This window comes from Chelonoidis abingdonii, chromosome 8 (genome assembly GCF_003597395.2).
Source record: "Chelonoidis abingdonii isolate Lonesome George chromosome 8, CheloAbing_2.0, whole genome shotgun sequence".
Taxonomy (NCBI): domain Eukaryota; kingdom Metazoa; phylum Chordata; order Testudines; family Testudinidae; genus Chelonoidis; species Chelonoidis abingdonii.
In genome coordinates this window covers 104,635,960-104,651,319 of record NC_133776.1, presented here as the reverse complement: position 1 = coordinate 104,651,319, position 15,360 = coordinate 104,635,960, and the positions used below count along the sequence as shown (strand labels likewise).

Genomic DNA, 15,360 nt, shown 5'->3' with positions numbered 1-15,360 from the left:
GACAAGAAATAACTGGAACCTCTGATGCAGTTTATGGTACCTCTGGGAATGTCTGATATTTTAATAGGACATTGTAACTGTCCAAGAACAAGCAGACTCTGTGACTGCTGATACTTTGTGGACTGACAATGGTAGTTGTTAGATTTTGCTTTATTGTGTTTCTACCCGTTCTAGGGTTGCCACCAATAGAGTTTTCTAAAGGGTTCGTTTCAGTTTTGATGAGTAAACTTCATGTTCTCCAGATTTAGCTTGCATGAACTTAAGAGGTTCTGAAATAACATTTGAGTCTTAGAAATGTCCTGGTATCACACCTTGATGGTGTTTGATACAACCTCATTACATGACTGTGCAGTATTCTAACTAACATTGTAACTTTGCGACATGACATTCTGATGCATAGTTTTTACCCATTGCATATACTCAGTTAAGTAGCAGTCCTGTGCCTATCTCAGCCAAATAGAACATGGTATGTATCCCTGAGATTGAGCCCCTTAGACTTACCTTAAATTACTTTATAACAATATTTTTTTTTATTTCTTGCTGCCCATGTTTATAATTTTACCCTTTTAAAATCCTTTATTAACTTTAATTTTTCCTTCCTAAGCTTTGCAAACTTGTATTCTGTTACATGAGCTTCTTTGGCAAGTTTTCCCAGCCGCAGTTTTAATTTATATCTTCTTTGTGAATACTAGATGTAGTGAATCTTGGACTATTTCCAAGCTCTTTTGAAAATTCATATTTTCCTAGAGGCATAATTTCAGAAGTTCATAGTGACTAATAAGTACTGCATGCTAAACACTCCAAAAGTCAGGATGCTGCACATACTTTCCAATACAGTAAGTTCTAACTTGCTAATTGTCAACCGTTAGTGATTTCTAGCTAAGTTCGGAGCAGCTTTAAACTTCAGCAATATTTACTGAACTATAGAGAAATTTTTACTCTCACATATTTAAGAACCTGAACTCTCCAATTTGTGACTTATCACTGCAGAATATCCTGATTAAATTCATTGGAACACTTGGACTTCAGTAATGCATTGGGAAAGCCAATGTGACTGGAAATTTACCTGCTATAGAAGAACATTATGAATTAAGTTGTCAAAGCAGTGCAGATGGGCTTGGCTGTTATGCCCCATTGATGCAGACAGGATTGTGTCATTTCCCAATAGTTATCCAGTAAATGTAACCCTCCTATGCGTACTGATGTTCAGTTTCCCAGTGGTTTATTTTGTTCTCTGCAATTTTCTATGAAAAAATATTTGTCATCATTATAGAAGCATACAGTAACATTACTAGAAGTGTACTTTGAAACTCTGAGACTGCACATTTTGTCTGGGAAATTATCCGTAGCAGAGTGCAAGTAGCAATTGCCACTTTCTTCATGGGGATTACTTAGGCCAGGTCTACACTGCGACTTTAAATCGGTTTAATGGCCGATATACCGATTTAACGCTGTACCCGTTCACACGACGTCGTCATTAATATCGAGTTAAACGGCTCCTTAAATCGATTTCGGAACTCCTTCCAGACGAGAGGAGTAGCGCTAAATTCGAAAGTGATAACTCGGATTAAAAGGGTTCGTGTGAACGGAAATTCGACATTATTGGCCACTCCTAAGAGGTATCCCACAAGTGCACCAACTGACTGCTCTGGTCCGCAATCCGAACTCTGGAAATGCGGAGTGCCGGAAAAAACAGGAAAAGCCCCGAGACCTTTAGAATGAACAATCACTGCTCAACATGTCCACTCTGATCAAGCAACGGGGCGATGCAGTTCAATATGCAAAAGTCGCTCCTGCATTGAAAACCTCACGGGAGATACTAGATCTGTCGCTGTATGGTGAGACAAATCTGTTTTATCAGAGCGTTAAAGACAGAAATGCCAAAGCATTTGAAAAATAAACCCAGGATACACAGCGGTCGTGATAACCGTAACGGAGAAGCCAAGACTCAACGGAATGCTCATGGAAGGGAGGGAGGGGGTAATGAGGACTAACAGCCTAACCAAGTCTCACAGCAGTCCTGAAAACTATTTGCATTCCTTGCTGAGCGGCCCAATGTCTGTAGCTAATAACACGGTGTCTTGCGTGGTTCAACGGAACAGCTCGTCAGTCTCTTCCCCCCCAGACGTGAAAGAGAAGTAAAATAAAATAATCCTTGAGTACTGTAAATGTCACCCTCTGTGTACTGAATGCTGCTGGCAGAGAGTACGCGAGTGTTGACAAGGATCAAGGAAATAACCCGTTTGTGGATCTCAGGGTCTATGGATTGCTCTCCTATGGTGTTTGCTCATGCACTCCGGGAAAAAGGCGCCAAGAGGGTCTGCCTGCTTCACAAGGAGGGTGAGGCTTGGTACCACAGCACCACCCGGGGCAATTTTTCTGCCCAATCAGGCACTGTGCTCTCAACCCGGAATGGGAACTATGGGATAGCTGAGGACAAGCTACCCCACAGTGGCACCGCTCCTGAAAATCGATGGTAGTATGGACATGATGCAAACAATCGATTTCGTGATCCCACTGTGGACGCGCTAAACCGATTTTATTAGATCTGTTTTGTAATATTGGTTTAAGCTAATTCGAAATAATCGTGCAGTGTAGACGTACCCAATTTAAACATGTGGTTAAGTGCTTTTCTGGACTGAACCAGAGTACCCACCACCCCCCTGCCAGATCAAACCTGTAATGAGAAATGAATGTGACTGTATTGTTACTGGAGTGTGTCTTGAATCTGCTCCTACTTTAAAACTGCATAATGTTCCTGAATAATGTATGTTGGAGACTGAGAGTTGTATGGAAGGAAGTGATAGAATTTAGCAACCTGCTTTGACTTGTCTATACAGGAGTGCTGCTTTGGGACAAACTATATCTTTGATTGCACGGGGTTGCCACTCAGAGCAAAAGTCATCCTTTTTACTAGGAAAACTTGTTTTTTTATTGGTTACGTTTCTGCTAAGGGTAAACTTCAAAGAGTTGAGTTCAGATAATCTGTGAACTTTACTGATCTAGAAAACAGGCCAGACGTCTCACAAGGGCAGCGTTTTTAGTGTCATTTCTAGATCTCCTTAATTCTGGTTGAGTCAGAAGAACAGAGAGAGTAATTTTTCTTGTGCTTTGGTGCTTGTCCTCCTGGTTGTGGCTGAAAAAATAGGTTCACCAAATTTTTTGAACCACGGCAATGGTTTCTTTTGGGTGAATTTGGTTCTTGCTTGATACAAACCAGTTTTTTCCTGCCTAGAGATGTGGACACAAGAGCAGTCTGGTGAAATTGTGGCTAATTCTAAGTGATTGTGCAAAGAGCATAAAGGGCTGAGAAAACCTTGGTGATTACACTCCTGTCACACAATGCCCTGCAGGTGTGTATACCCAGCTGTGGTAATGGGACAGACACTCTTCCCCTGTTTTGAATCAGCCAAGAGAACAGAGTCATACTGCACCTCTTTGAAGGGTGTGTCAGTTCCCACTGGGCGCACACACACTTGTGAGTTCTAGCGGTGTTCTGGCTCAGTTAGTAAGAGAGCCTCTAGGTCTTGTCACTGGGCAGCAGGACCTCTGTCCTCTCCCCAGTGGGGCCAGTAAAGTCAAGAACTTCACCAGGTTCCATGTAAAATACAGATACTTTCTGCTTCTATTATAGAAGTGTATCCAGCAGAGTTTGAAGTCATGGTGACTCGGGCTCTTTTGAGTTTTGTGCTTGATATTGGGTTTGATTTGGGGTTGGAGAACTTCCTGTGCTTAACCCTGATCCCTTGTTTTTGGGGCCATGGTCATTATATGTGACAATCATGCAACTGAATTGGCTGGAAAGGTGGTGAGACCCTTAGGTTTCCAAGAGGGAGTCCAAAAAGGCCCTAATCGTTAATACCAGCCATAATGGTCTGTTCTGGCCTGGCAGTCTGTGAAAACAAAGCACATTGAAAATCATCAAACAAATGGAAAAGAGGAAATAATAAATATTAATTGACTAATGAGAGGTGGGTGTGGATAACTTGTGGTGTGTGTTATGTCTGATCCAAGTAAGTTCCTTATTGATCTACAAAAGGGAGTAAACAGCCTTAGCAAAATAGGTAAATTGATTGGTGTTCCAAACACCGAAGGAATAATTAAAAGGTATCTGAAGAACGTAGAAACAAAGCCAGAAAACTACGAGTTTCACTTTGTGAAACAGCAAGATAATGGACCTGGGGATGGAAATTCAAAACAGACATAGAATAGTACTGAGGAAGAGGAAAATTACTAAAGATGTGGGAGGCCTAGGGTTGATAAAGAACTAACCATTAGACATGAGTTTGCAACATGATAATGCAGAAGAAACACCAACTGTAATTTTTAGTCTGTGGTTCCAAGAGGCCTCCAAGAAGGGGGAGGGATAACTCAGAGGTTTGAGCATTGGCCTGCTAAACCCAGGGTTGTGAGTTCAATCCTTGAGGGGGCCACTTAGGGATCTGGGGCAAAATCAGTACTTGGTCCTGCTAGTGAGGGCAGGGGGCTGGACTTGATGACCTTTGGCGGTCCCTTCCAGCTCTGTGAGATAGGTATATATCCTAGAAGAGAGTTAGAACTGTCCTGTTGTCTGGTGTCTCCAGCATTAGGAAGGCAGTGGGAAGATGTGAAGGGAGTTGAGAGAAAAGAAACAAAAATGACCAGAAGTCTGGAGAAGATGATTTATGAGACCAGATTAAATCCACTGCATACGTATGAGTGGGCAAAGTGACAATGAAGGAGCAACCAGTAAACACCAGCTTAGTATCAGGAGAAAAGCTCCCTGACAAGGAGATGCATTAGGCTCAGGTTTTGGAGTAGTCTTCTAGGAAAAGGGCCTGAAGCCCCATTGGTCAGTGTAACTAAAACTGGGCTAGAGAAAACACTAGTAAATATTCCTGGGAACACACTTGCCTTGAGAAGGGAACAGGCTGGATGACCCAGTAGGTAGCTGCCTCCTGTAATGTCTACAATTATCATGCTGCATGACCCGCAATCTGGGACTGAACAAATATGAATAACTGACGTGTTACTAGGGGCGTGAAGTACAGTTTAATGTTACCATAGATACCTGTGATACTATACGTGTGGTAAACTAATGTGAGTTAGCTCTGTGTGACATGACTGTGACACACTGATGTGGTGTGTGACTTGAATTTCCTCTTTGTATAAACAAGTTGGACCCTTTGTGGCATGATGATGGGAATTTGTTACCAGCATGTCAGTCTCACAAGACGTAGAAGGTTCTGCTTGGAAGCAAAATGCAGGAAATAACTGAGAACCCATGGAACCAAAAAGGAAAATCAGATTTGCCAAATAACTGCCAGCTGAAATCTGCTGACTTTCCCAGAACTGCTCAGAGGCCTACGGTTTTGGTATCATTCACATTTTCGTACACATCGCTAACATATATCAAATGAATTAACACACACATTGCTATTCAGCTTGGTTGGCACTAGCAATTCAATGCGCTGAATAAAGATGGTTGTCTGACATCAACTGTATGTGGAAAAAAATATAAAATGTTTTATTTCCTCATACCTTATTGAAAACCTTTCTTTTAAAAAAAAATTAAATTAAACATCAGTTAGGAAGACAGAAATAAAAGAGCAGGATCTATTTCCACCATTTTATAAGGCAGTTTCAAAGGGGTAAACCAGTGGCAGATCAATTATATGCACTGGTTAGGAATATGGATTGTGTTGCCATCATTTTGCATGTATTTCCTTATGCTTAGATGATTTACTGTAGCTCCATGAAGGGAAAAAACATTGCTTTGTTCTATTTTTTAAATTAAAATAATAAAGAGTCTCTTCTGGATGATAGTTCAATTTATTTGTCTGCAAAGTTTTGTGTGTTTAATAATGTGTCCATTGTCTTCAATAGTCCAGATTTGTGAAGGAGAGCAAGTGCAAGTATGTTCAGGATAATAAGGATATGTACCTTAACACTTTGGTGCGGGTATATGCTAATGTGAATTGTTTGGGTCCCATGTAGTCTGTGCCACTGTGATCATCCAGAGAAACGTTACCATGGGGTTAAGGAAGGGAAACAAACAAACAAATAAAAAAATTGGGGGGAGGGGTGAAGAAGAAGTAAAGGAAACCTCTTTGTGACTTAGAATGGAGCCGCAACATTATTGCCAAAAGCAAGTTTACTACAGGCTCTGCAGACACGGAGACCCCAGCTGGTCCTGTGACTAGATGGAACAGGGCTTCAGTTCTGGGAAACACCCTACTATCCAAGGCTGTCACAATGACCAAACTCTCACTGTGGTTTGACCTCTGTAAAGATCAAAGCAGAGACCAAACCCTTGTGAGTTAGAACCAAAGGTCACATTTTTTGCTCATTGTCACAACTTTAAAAAAACAAAATAAAATAAAAAGCCAGAAGACTGACTGGCTCCTTTTGACCTGACTAAGGCCACTGAAAATTGTGTTTTAAGAGTGAGAATTCAGTCCTGCTGCTCTCTCCATGTGGCATCTTTCCTCATACCACAAAATATCTTCACTGACTTCCCTGTTCATTCTGCATCCAGTGTAGACTGCTTTACCTATGGAAAGGGAAAGACTCCTGCCATGACATCTCTCTTGCTCTCTTGTCGAGTTGCTAGCAGAAAACTAGAGGTCACAATATATACAGTACAGTTGTACATCCTCCCATCATCACTCCAGCTGCAGTAGTGGTTGCAGCTGTCTTTACATGGACACTAATTTTTGTGCACATTCCTACTTTACAGTTGCATTACAACCCTAACTACTGGTTATGAAAAAGTATGTATTTTCCCTATGCAATTTTGCACTTTGTTGCTCCTAACTGTTCCTACAAAGGGAATTGTTTAAAAATAACCCCTTATCCCTGTAAGGGTGCTTCTCCAGAAGGCAGAGTGCTCAATGGAAGCTTTCAATTTCCAGGGCAGAGCGATCTCACTGTTATTCCCATTCACTCCGATAAATTGTATTGGACTCTTTATATTTATTGCCTCATTTTATAACATTGAACTAATTTTTAATTTTAATAACACAAGCTATAATCTTTCTTATGTTGTTTGGAAGTCAGAAACGCCATGAGGCATCTTCCTGAATGCTATACTCGTTCCGTATTCATCTGCATTATTGGTGTGTCAATTGCAGTTGCAGAACAGAACACTGACAACTTGAGCCAATAATAAACATTAATTTCCCAATGTCCTTGCCTCCTGCAGTACATGCTTTTTATATAATAGCCCTTGATGAAGCTGGTGAATGTGTCCTATAGTGAAGGGCCTTGGGATCCTCTCATAAAAGGTGCTGTAGGCTTATCTCTCCTCCTACAGCAAAGCTTCAGAGGCAGATTTCTTCTGTGCTGTGCTCTAGTCATGGGGATATGTTTTAACCTTTTGCAGACTGCAGACATATGGAATATGCTGGATACACAGAAAGAAACAGTGCAGCCCACGGGGAAGGGAAGAGATCAGATTACTACTTACAATTCTGGAATAGACTGTCCCTCAAACAACGGCTTGGTAGGATGTGTCTGAATGCTCAGTCCATGCATTATTTTGAAATCCTTCCATCTGTATATTGTGCTAGAGGCCAGATGCATTGTATGTGGAATTTGGGCCTCACTGAAGTCAACAATGGAAAGACTCATTGACTTCAGTGGGGGCATGATTTCACAAAGTATGTTTATTTCCTCCATTCACAACTGTAGCAGAGAAGAAAAGACAATAGGAGGAGGATGCACCCACAGTAGGGGTCCAATCTGCAGTCCCCCATCACAGAGCTCGGCTCCCAAATCCGCATCCGCTACATTTTAGTCTTTGTTGGAACCATGAGAGGAGTTCACTGAGATATTTCCTTCCACCTTGAGTCCTGGCAAATGGCCTGTTTGGTAATGTAAAGCAATGTTCTGCCTCTCCCAAGTCCTGCCACAGGACTGTGAAGTAAACAATTATGATTATGTGTTTGTGTTATCATAGCACTGACAAGCCCCAGTCATGGGCCATGACCCTGTTTCTCATGCAGGTGGCCAGCTCTGTGCTTCTGGCCCTGAGTCACACCTGGAATGTTGTGTGCCAGCAAAAGGCCCATCTGGAGAACTCTGTACTGACTGTGAATTCAATGAGCAATGAAAACCAGAATTTTCCTGACATTGCCAGTTAGTCAAAACTTTCTTTCTCTCTCTCTCTCTCTTTTTTTTTCTTTAAATTTCCAAAAGTTTTCTGGGAGTATAACTGGGAGTTTATTCAGGGATTGAGACATGGAACCTTGAATCATGATGTTGATCCCCATAGACACCCAAATGAAGAAGATAGAGATCTGTGTGTGAAAGCGTGGAAAAAAAACAGGCTGGAAAACAACAGTCACCCTGGGACCCAGGCATGCAGGGAGAACCATAGAAAGACATTCATTTTTTTTTTTAATTTGCACTGCTGTACTGGCACCAGCCAGTTTTGTTGCTCGCTTAGGTGAAGGGAAATTGAACAATGGCTGTTCTATGGGGTGTGAGGCCAGGTCTACACTGCGACTTTAAATCGGTTTAATGGCCGATATACCGATTTAACGCTGTATCCGTTCACATGACGTCATCATTAATATCGATTTTACCGCCTCCTTAAATCGATTTCGGAACTCCTCCCAAACGAGAGGAGTAGCGCTAAATCCCAACCCAGGGGCCCTGGGTTGGTGAAACCACTGTGACTAAGCGAATTCTTCTCCTGGGTTACTTCCCTCTACATTAACCCGTCAGCTATTGTTGAAGGGCTTCTGGCCTCTTCTTCATACAAGCCTGGTGCCCGTATACCTAGGGTTTCTGTGCTCCCAAATCCACCGCAGCAAAACTTCCCTTTCCCAAACCATTCTTTTCTCTCGTGACAAACTCTTCTCTTCTGCAATCTGCAGCACTCTGCTCCATACCACCTTTCTCCTTCAACTCCCCCGCTGTCTGAATGAACAGGGTTTATATCCGCATGACGGATGTCAGGTGCTCTTAACTGAGTCAGTTGCTCTCTAAATTGGCCACTAGCTTATCTAGTTAATCATACAAGACAAACCTGCCTCTCACTTGGCGGGAATAGAGGCCCCCCTTTGGCTTTGTGTAAAAACCAAAACTCTTATGCTGCCCGTCTCTGGCCATGTGTATCACAAAGACACCAACTAAGTTAATAATCAGCAAGCAGCAACATTGGCAACTGTTCAAGAAGCAGACGATGTGCTCTCTCTCAGGCTACTCTACACTGCAACATTATTTCGAAGTAATAAAACCGATATTACAAACCAATTTAGAAAATCGGTTTTGCGGTCCACAATGCGATCACCAAAATCGGATTGTTGTGTCCATTGGTCCAAGGCTACATTACGATTTCAGGAAGCGGTGCACCTGTGGGTAGCTGTTCCTCAGCTACTCCCATAAGTCTCCACTTCCAGTGTTGAGAGGCACGAGTGCCTGATGGGGCATAAAGACATTCCCCGGTGTGCTGGGTACGAGCCCTCACCCCCTCCTTTGGTGAAGGCAGAGACAACCCTATGGCGCGTTTTTCGCGGAGTGCATTGAGCAAAACGCAAAACAGCAATCATGGACCCTGAGACAAAACGTATTTCATGGACCGTTGTCAACACCTCGCGTACTCTCCGGTCTGACTATACTGAACAATGAACTGCAAAGAAGACAGGAGGAGAGGAGGAGGGCAGCTATTGCTGAGCGGCGAGGCGCGATGACGAGATGGAGGCAAGATCTCCATAACCGGCTGGCCCAAGCGTTTGAGAGCGCTACTGATAACGGGGTTATCTACTACCCATTGAAACGCCGATTTGAGCACGGGAAAAAGCACAGACTGTGGACGTCGCATGTATTGACGGTGGGACGATTACGCATGGGGCTGCGAAACTTCGTCATGCGTAAGCACTTCCTTAGAAATGTGACATGCTTTCCCTCGCCCTGAAAACGCCATAAACAAACATTAGAGAGCAGCCTCACAGTGGAGAAGCAGAGTGGCAATAAGCCCTCTGGAAAGCTGTGCCAACGCAGGCACACACAGGCACCGTCAGTCCGGAAATCAATTGGAGTGGGCAATCTACTGGTGGGGTTTCTGGCAGTTGATGCAAGATAGCCCAAAGCATCGTTAAGCTAGCTTGCTACGAAAGGTTGTGAACTCGGAAAACGTGCATGTGATTGGATGCTTGCTGCAATGGGTTCCGAAACTGTGGTGGGACATAGATGAACCCAATCCCTAAATCTTGGCAGAACACCAGGGCACCTCAGTAACCGTGGAACGCGCAAGGTGTGTACTATTCAAATGGTTCAGACTTCCAGGGATTCAACAGTCCTGGATAGCAGGGTGGTGCAGACGCGCGTCTCAAGGAGCGTGTATCGGCGTGCACTGCAGGGGGGATGCAGAGGTCATACGTTTAGAGACTTTCCGGCCGGAGAATTCCAACCAGAAAATAACCAGTTGGAATGTTCAAATGCCTTATATATCTGGGAACCCGCTCTACCCTACTTGAAGCCATTGGCTCATGAAGCCATACAACGGCAGGGCTGACATGTGGCAGGAAGTGATTCAACTACAGGTGACAAGTGCGGATGGTGGTAGGAATGTGCCATTTGGCCGTTTAAAGGGTCGGCTGGGGCGATAAGTTCATACTCGCTCCCAGACCTCAGCAACCAATGCCCGCTGCTATCTGGCTTCTGTGTGCTACACACAATCTTTGAGAACGTGAGGGGGAGACATTTATGGCTGGAGTGAGGGGCTGAGTGCAAATTCAACGGCGACTATGAGTAACAGCAGAGCCAGGAGACCAGGGTGATTAGTTAGAAAGCACACCTGGAGGCGCTGCGCATCAGAGAAGCCTTGAAACAAGTTTCAGCAAGCGAGCCCAGGGTTAGGTGATGATGCTTCCCTTGATACCTCGCAGTTGAGATTAATTCATGTAGAACCACCCTCCCCCTCAACAGGTTGGCAAAGGAAATAATTCTGTAACGTTAAAATCTTTATTATTCTTAAAAAGTAAATGATGCATCGTTAAATATGAGTTTTCCTTACTAATCCCCTGTAAGCAAACCAACCTCCCACCTTTCGATGTATTCTGGTTAAAGGACTAAAAAAAAAGCAGAGAATCTGGAAGGATGTCCTGATGTTCTGTGCTTTGAGAAGGAGGGGAAAGGGAAAGGGCCTCCTAACATTGTAGGAATTACATGCCTTTCCTTGAACTCTGCAGGGTGTAGGAGATAAGGCGGGTGCAGAAAAGCCTTCCACCACGCCGTTCTTCACCGTATGTGAGGAGTATGGTTGCGTGGCTTGCAGGGAGGTTATACAGGGGCTGCAAGTGGCAACTTCTGCTACTGTGCTGTCTCATATCCAAGCTCCACATTGCGTTGGAGGATTTCAGTTTGAAAAGGCAGCAGATCAGCTTCTTCTCTCCAAACGCTGGTCTGCCTGCTAGCCTCTCGATGGGTGTTTCAACAAGCATCTTCCTGTACTTGTGCTACCACATCCTTCCAATCTTTGGTTTGGCACCGCTCATTCATTTGGCGATGAGAGGTAGTACACTAAAATTGATACTTACCGGGGTGAAACTTTTTGTAGGGCTCCTCGTTGTGCCCATTTTGTTCTGTCACATTCGCCGTTTTTTCATATGGTCTTCTATCGATACAGCGCCCACTCTTGCGATGGCTGGGGAATCATGAGTCAAGTTTTCACGAGTGCAGGAAGATGGTGCATAAGCTCACCTTTACAGATGGCTGCTGGCGTAGTTTGGAGCATCGTCGAGATGTTCCCAGTCGTGGAGCTTCAAGGAGATTCTTGGTGCTTTCCTCTTCCTGCCTGGGTAGTATAGTGATTGCTGGCATGATACCTTTTATCCGCAAAGAGAAGACGCATGATAGTACTTTCAGCACTTTCACTGATTAGTTCTGGTCCAATCTCCATACGATGTGTTTAGATGTCACAAAGTGCCTTTTGTGTTATGTCCTCTGTTAAACTGCTGAAACTAGGCTGTAACAAGGTTTTAGATTGGCCATTGTCTCAGATGGTCTGCAGCCATTGTGTGTGTGTGTTCCCAACCCAGGGGCCCTGGGTTTGGTGAAAACCACTGGACTAGCGATTCTTCCCTGGTTTACTTCCCTCTACATTACCCGTCAGCTATTGTTGAAGGGTTTCTGGCCTCTTCTTCATACAAAGCCTGGGCCTCTTACCTAGGGTTTCTGTGCTCCCCAAATCCACCGCAGCAACTTCCCTCCCCCCAAAACCATTCTATTTCTCTCTGACAAACTCTTCTCTTCTGCAATCTAGCACTCTGCTCCAACCACCTTTCTCCTTAATCCCCGCTGTCTGACAGAACAGGGTTTATATGCCGATGACTGGATGTCAGGTGCTCTTAACGAGTCAGTGCTCTCAAATTGGCCACTAGCTTTCTAGTTAATCTAAAGCAAACCTGCTTCTCTCTTGGCGGGAATAAGGCCCCCTTGCTTGTGTAAACAAAAAATCTTATTGCTGCCCTCTCTGGCCAATGCTTGATCACAAAGAACCACTAAGTTTAATAATCAGCAAGCAGCAAATTTGCACTGTTCAAAGAAGCCAGACGTGTGCCTCCTCTCAGGCTACGTTACACTGCAACATTATTTCGAGTAGTATAAACCGATATTACGGTAACCAATGTTAAAAATCGGTTTTGCGCGTTCCACAATGCGATCACCAAAAATCGATTGCTTGTGTCCATTGGTCCAAGGCTCAACGATTCAGGATCGGTGCACCTGTGGGTACTGTTTCCTCAAGCTACTCGCATAGTTCCACTTCCCGTGTTGAAGAGCACAAGTGCCTGATGGGGCATAAAGACATTGCCCCGGTGTGGCTAGGGACGAGCCTCACCCCTCTCCTTTGGTGAAGGCAGAAGACAACCCTTATGGCGCGTTTTTCGCGGAGTGTCATTGAGGCAAAACGCAACCACACAGCAATCATGGGACCCTGAGCACAAACGGTATCCACTGACCGTTGCAACACCTCGCGTACTCTCCGGTTGACTATTGACTGAACAATGAACTGCAAAGGACAGGAGGAGAGGAGGAGGGCAGCTATTTGCTAGCGCGAGGACAGCGATGACGAGATGGGAGCAAGATCTCCATAACCGGCTGGCCCAGCGTTTGAGTAGCGCTATCTGACTAAACGGGGTTCTACTACGCCGCATTGAAACGGCCGATTTGAGCACGGGAAAAACACAGACTGTGGACGTGCATTGTATTTGACGGGGACGATACGCATGGGGGCTGCGAAACTTTCGAATCGTACGCACTTTCCTTAGACTTTGACATGCTTTCCCTGCCCTGAAAACGCCATAAACAAAGCATGAGAGCGCCTACCAGTGGAGAAAGCAGAGTGGCATAACCTCTGGAAAGCGGTGCCAACGCCAGAAAACAGACCGTCAGTCCGAAATCAATGTTGAGTGGCAAATCTACTGTGGGGCTTGGCAGTGATGCAAGTAGCCCAAAAGCATCGTTAAGCTACTTGCTACGAAAGTTTGTAGAAACTGGGAAAACGTGCATGTGATAGTGGATGCTTGCGCAATGGGTTTCCGAACTGTGGTGGGCATAGATGGAACCCATACCCTAATACTTGGCCCAGACACCAGGGCACCCAGTAACCGTGAACCGGCAAGGTGTAATATTCAAATGGTCTCAGACCTGTGCGGGTTCCAACGTCAGAGCAGGAAGGGTGCGAACGCCGCGCCAGGAGGACTGCTGTTAAAGTCGGCTGCAGCTGGATGCAGGAAGGTTCAAGCGTCTTAGCAGAGCTTTTTGCGCGCAATGTAACCAGAAAATAACCAGTTGGGAAATGTTCAAATGCCATATATATCTGGGAACCCGCTACCCTCTTGGCCATGGCTCATGAAGCCCATACACGGCAGCTGCCATGTGCAGGAAGTGATTCCAATACAGGGTGACAAGTGCGGATGGTGGTAGGAATGTGCCATTTGGCCGTTTAAAGGGTCCTGGGCGATAATTAACTACTCCGCTCCAGACCTCAGCGAACCAATGTCCCGCTTGCTATTCTGGGCGTGCTGTGTGCTACACAATCTTTTGAGAACTGGAAGGGGAACATTTTATGCTGGTGAGGGGCTGAGCAAATTCAACGGCGCATAGTAACAGCAGCCTAGGGACCAGGGTGATTAGTAGGAAAGCACACCTGAGGCGCTGCGCATCAGGAAGCCTTGAAAACAGTTTCAGCAGCGGGCCCAGGCGTTACGGTGATGCTGCTTCCTTGATAACCCTCGTAGGAGACTTATTCAGTGTAAAGCCCACCCTCCCACCTTATAAGGTTGCAAAGGAATAAATTCGTAAACGTTAAAATCTTTATTATCCATTAAAAGTAATGATGCATTCTGTTAAATCATGAAGTTTTCCTTATATGCCTGTAAGCAACCAACCACCCCCTTTCGATGTATTCCTGTGATTCAAAGAACTAAAAAAAAAGCAAGAGAATCTAGAAGGATGTCCTTGACTGTTCTGTCTTTGGAAGGAGGGGAAAGGAAGGCGCTACCGCTGTAGGATTACAGCCTTTTCTTGAACTCTCGGTGTGTGGAGAGTAGGCGGGTGCAGAAAAGCCTTCCACCACGCGTTCTTCCGTCTGTAGGAGTGATGGTGCGTGGTTGCAGGGAGGTTACTACAGGGGCTGCAAGTGGCACTCTGCTGACTGTGTGTCTCTATACTAGCTCCACCATTGGTTGGAGGATTTCAGTTTGAAGAAAGCAGCAGATCCAGTTTCTTCTCTCCAAACGCTGGTTCTTCCATGCCTGCTGCTAGATGGGGTTTCAACGAAGCATCTTCCTGTACTTGTGCTACCACATCCTTCCAATCTTTGGTTTGGCACCGCTCATTCATTTGGCGATGAGAGGTAGTACACTAAAATTGATACTTACCGGGGTGAAACTTTTTGTAGGGCTCCTCGTTGTGCCCATTTTGTTCTGTCACATTCGCCGTTTTTTCATATGGTCTTCTATCGATACAGCGCCCACTCTTGCGATGGCTGGGGAATCATGAGTCAAGTTTTCACGAGTGCAGGAAGATGGTGCATAAGCTCACCTTTACAGATGGCTGCTGGCGTAGTTTGGAGCATCGTCGAGATGTTCCCAGTCGTGGAGCTTCAAGGAGATTCTTGGTGCTTTCCTCTTCCTGCCTGGGTAGTATAGTGATTGCTGGCATGATACCTTTTATCCGCAAAGAGAAGACGCATGATAGTACTTTCAGCACTTTCACTGATTAGTTCTGGTCCAATCTCCATACGATGTGTTTAGATGTCACAAAGTGCCTTTTGTGTTATGTCCTCTGTTAAACTGCTGAAACTAGGCTGTAACAAGGTTTTAGATTGGCCATTGTCTCAGATGGTCTGCAGCCATTGTGTGTGTGTGT

At 44.7% G+C, this 15,360-nt stretch overlaps 1 protein-coding gene across 3 annotated transcripts in view; it reads left to right on the top strand.

Annotated features, from left to right (window-relative positions):
* HTR2C (5-hydroxytryptamine receptor 2C) overlaps positions 1-15,360 on the top strand; it is a 431,888-nt gene that overhangs the window by 185,044 nt on the left and 231,484 nt on the right. The gene's annotated exons all lie outside the window — the stretch shown is intronic.